We start from the raw sequence: 4,683 nt of genomic DNA, 5'->3' as shown, positions 1-4,683 counted from the left end.
TATTGATTTTTTTTTCTAGAGAGAGAGGAAGAGAGAAGGATAGAGAGATAGAAACATTGATCAGCTGCCTCCTGCATCCCCCCCGCCCCCCTACTCAGGACTGAGCCTGCAATTCCAGCATGTGCCCTGACCAGAAATCAAACCACATCCTCTTGGTTCATGGGTAAACACTCAACAGCTGAGCTACACCGGCCAGGTCTGATAGCTCAATTTTGAAAATGAAATGAATTGTAATAAACACTGCCTTTATAATTATTCAAAGAACATGTATATATTTTTGGGGGACACCTACATATGTTATGTATAAATATATAATACATTACATATTACTTGTAAAATATATTTATATTTTATAATATACAACATAAATATAAAACATGTATATTTATATGTAAAATATTTTTATTTTATAATACATAACATATATAAATGTAAAACACATGTGTGTATATATATTTCATTTTCCACTTTGTCCTTACAGGGGATTTTTGACTTCTGGGACCACTCTGAGCTCAACTGAAGCTGAGAGCTAAGAGGTTTCTGAGAGTTACTTTTGTTATATCTGTGGTGTGAGGGTAGGGGTGTCTTGACTGGCCTTACAAATAGCCTAAGGCATGAGTTTGAAAGTGCACCTTTAATGTGCCAGATTGCACAAGTGTGAAAACCTAGACCAGCAACAATTTAGTAATAGTGTCCACAGGATAAGATTTCTGCTGGAAAATGAAAAATTATGCAGGGAGATGAAAATGTTTTCAAACCCCTTAGCTGTTAGTAAATGTTTGCCAAGGAAACACTTCAGAATTCTCTGGAGGTTCTAAAAGATTAGAAGGCACAGGGGCAGGGTTCCAAGTGGCTCTCACCCTGGGAAGTTTTGCCATTCTTACTATCATTAAAGAAACCTTTATAACAAGTCCTTCCATTTCTATTCCAAATATAAACATTTGCTGGTATAACAAACGTAACTTTCCAAATCTAAACTTAAATAGGAAAGTGCAAATTCAAATAAATGTTTGTAGAAACATTTTACTTGAGAAATGCAAAGAATAATGTGTAATGAAGTCTGAAACTAGATGATTTTGAAAACTAAAGGTGTAATATATGATTTCAACCAGCACTACAGTTATGAATTAAAATGTTGAATTGGTTGTATATTTATGTAGATCAAGGGTGGGGAAGCTTTTCTCTGTCAAGGGTCATTTGGATATTTATAATATCATTGGTGAGCCATGCAAAATTACCAACTTAAAAATTAGCCTGCTATATTTGGCCAAACATTTAATTAACTCACCCCTAATGCTTTGGCAGGGCAAGACCAAATGTTTTCATGAGCCCATGGGCCAGACATTCCCCACCCCTGATTTAGGTGAAGACTGAGTCAAAACTTGATGGGAAAGAAATTTGTCTTTAATTTTGAAATAAGAATATTTATGGTAGAGGAATTGGCCTAAGGGTGGTAGAACAGGGCAAAATTGCAAAAGCTCCAACTTATATTTCATCAAGAAATAGAGCATTTGCCTAGCTGAAGATAAAAAAATGCAGCTGTAATGGAGCTGATTGACCCCACTGATGTCTTCACTAATTCATCTCTCCATAAACTTGATATTGTCAGAGCATAACTAATTTCCTTACTGAGTAAGGCTCATCCTGAGTACTTAGTTCTCCTTCCTTAGTTTTCCTTAATATTGGTTTCCTTTTATTTATACCAAGATGCAGATTCCGACCACTTGCAACACCTACATGACTATCACTCAAGTCCATCCTTACTTGGGCTGTGGCTTTGTCTTCATGCTTCTACCCTCACCCCCATGCAATTTATTCTCCATATTAGAGGCCTGGTGCACAGATTCGTGCACAGGTGAGATCCCTTGGCCTGGCTTGCGATCCGGCTGATTAGGGCCATCTCGCCCAGTCCCAATTGGGGCTGATTGGGGCCAGCTGGCTGGTGGGAGGGACCATGGGAGGTTGGCCAGCTGCAGGAGGTTGGCTGTGGGAGCACGCTGACCACCAGGGGGCAGCTCCTGTGTTGAGCGTCTGCCCCCTGGTGATCAGTGCATGTCATACAGACCAGTCAACTGGTCATTCAATCGATGGGTCGTAATAGTCATTTAGGCTTTTATATATGTAGATAGCAGTTAGTGTGGTCCTTCTAAAACAAAGTCAGATTATGTCAGTCTTTGGCCCAAAGCTTTTTATATCAATTAATGTTAAATTCAAACTCTTTTTTCTTAGGAACTTGTTCCATGCCACCCCTCGGACTCATTTCTATCACTTTGCTCCTTGCTCACTCCACTCTATTCACCTTTGCCTCCTTACTCTCCCTTGAAAACACCAGACACATTTCTATCTCACGGCCTTTATACTTCCTAGTCCCTCTGCCTGGATGCTCTTTCCCCAGACATTTACTAGTATTTGCAAAGCTTGTTCCTTTTCTTCTGCTCTAATGTCTCCTTTTCAGAGAAGCCATCTCTGTCGATCTCCTTCCATCCCACCCCAGAAGTCCCGGTCTTTTCTTTACTCTGGTTCCTATTTCTTCATAGTACCCATCATATTCTGACATATCTCGGTCTGTCCTTCTACAGAAAAGCACAGGATTCATCTGTTTTGTTCATGCAGTATCTTCAGCTACCAAAAGAGTGCCTGCAATATAGTGGACTTTATGACTTATAAAATGAGAAAATACTTATACTTGCTTTCCCCCACCTTCATGCATGTAATCTTCCTTAAATTTTCCTTAATTCCAAATAGATAAAAGAAGTCACAGAATGCCATGCTCTGAAGCATTTTCTCAGTTTGTTGAGATCTTGCTTCCAGGCATATCCTCCTTTTGGCTCCAATACACATTTATCAAAATTCTCTACAGATTTGGATGTTCTTACATTGACAAAATCTCAGAAGATGTGCAAGATTTGGAAAAATTACAACCCCCAACCATCAGTAAATCTCTCAGAGGAATAGAAATAATTACATAGTCTATCTAAAATTTATCTGTGTCATTCCATCACTTAAGTTTATCTCTAAGCGACACAAGACATTTTCCTATTTTATTTCTCTAGCTCAAAGAAAGCAGAAATTCAATTATTATGAGGGCACTTACAGAATTATATTTCTACTTATAGTTAAAAGACCTATGGTTGTAGGTTAGTGCCAAATAGTATTTTTTTTAATGTCACTTAGGAATTTGGGATGCAATTTTATAGCCTGCTGCTTCTCAATCAAAGGCACTATAATTCTGAAGACAAGCTTGTAAGAGCGCAGTTATTTGTGTGTATAATACCAAATCATCTGTGATTAATAAAACTTGAGAAAGAAGGGGAGGCAAGGGGATTCAGCCTTTCAGTAACATGCTTGTCTTACACTTGCCAAACTTCTCTTAGGCAATACTCTCTATGCTCAGGGGGCCTTGTGTTTAATTGTAAAAATCTGTCAGTATCATAGGATTTAAAAGACATCAATCATGTCTGTCAACAAGGATAGAGTGACGGCTGTGTGACTCTTCTATCATTAGGAAAAGATGTGCTCAAGAGAGAAAAATGTAGGGCTGAGCAGCTATAGGTTACAGGAAAACAGAGTTCCAGACTAGAAGGTCACCCATCCACCCCCACTTTGGACTGGGATATTATATTTTTCATTTCATGCAGTTCCATGTGTGGAGTAAGACATTATGTAACTTGGCCGGTCTTGGCTGTGCAATATCCAGTAAGTGCTTTAAAGCGGCCATGGTTATTAACCATTTGGTGCATGTGGACACGATTGCTTCCTCTGGCTTTGGCGAAAGGCATTATTGTGTAATGAGGCTAGAGCTGGCCTCTGTTCAAAACTATGTTCCAAAAGGGCTGCTAGTCCAGCCACATGACGACTGGTTCTCTTTTTCTTGAGACTTTATTTTTAGCAGACTGAAAACATCAAACTTGCTGTATTTGGGCTGTTCCATGGGTGCAACGGGGATTTCCCATGTTTTACTCTCGTTTTGTGATTTTATGCTAAGATTTCTGAATTATACCTAGCTGGAGCTTTAAAAGACACCAAGACACAAAGTCCAGTCTCCTGCATTGTAAATTGGGTGACCTTAGGCTGCTTGCTTCACTTTTCTGGTTTCCTTATCTGTAAATCAGCCATAACGCCTACTCTAGGCGTTGGAAGAAGGCTTACAAGTAAAGCCCCTCCTTTAAAATGATCACCTCAGGCAAGTTATTTCACCTTTGTGATCAGCGGTGTCCCTACATGTAAAATGGGCTAACGGTACCTACTAGCTGCAATAGATGAGAATTTGATAAAGGCACAGCTCCTAGAACAGTGCCTTGGCGCCTGGCGGCTCAAGAGTACCCGAACTTAACGATTCTAAAGCTAATTAGCATTAGATTGATGCTGTTGGCTTAATGAAAGGTTGGGAAAAGAGAGACTGGAAAACCAGGACCGGGACCGAGGCCGGGTGACCTGAGCCTGTCAGCTCCGTGGGGGTGACAGCCTGCACTACGAGGCACCCGGACTGAGAACCGCCTCGCCCCACCCCTGCCCGGGCGAATCCGGGTGGTGAGTTCCGGGCGGCCGCGGAACCAGGCCCAGTGCAGGCCCTTCCTCCTTCCCTCGTCCAGCGTCTCCAGCGGTGTCAGCTGCGCCGGAGCCCCGAGATTCAGCCGCCCCCACACAGATGCCCACCCACGGCCTCCTGGTCCTCCAGGTAGG

General features: G+C 41.3%; 1 protein-coding gene across 1 annotated transcript in view; it reads left to right on the top strand.

Moving 5' to 3' along the window:
* The first annotated feature begins 4,489 nt into the window (after positions 1 to 4,489).
* Positions 4,490 to 4,683, top strand: part of PLD1 (phospholipase D1) — a 193,482-nt gene continuing 193,288 nt past the window's right edge. The window contains exon 1 of the mRNA XM_015564187.1: positions 4,490 to 4,678. The gene's annotated coding sequence lies outside the window, so the exon portion shown is untranslated. The remainder of the gene's footprint in view (positions 4,679 to 4,683) is intronic.

Source organism: Myotis davidii, unplaced genomic scaffold (assembly GCF_000327345.1).
Source record: "Myotis davidii unplaced genomic scaffold, ASM32734v1 scaffold115, whole genome shotgun sequence".
NCBI lineage: Eukaryota > Metazoa > Chordata > Mammalia > Chiroptera > Vespertilionidae > Myotis > Myotis davidii.
The sequence above is the reverse complement of the archived record's forward strand: the minus strand, read 5'-3'. Positions and strand labels throughout refer to the sequence as shown.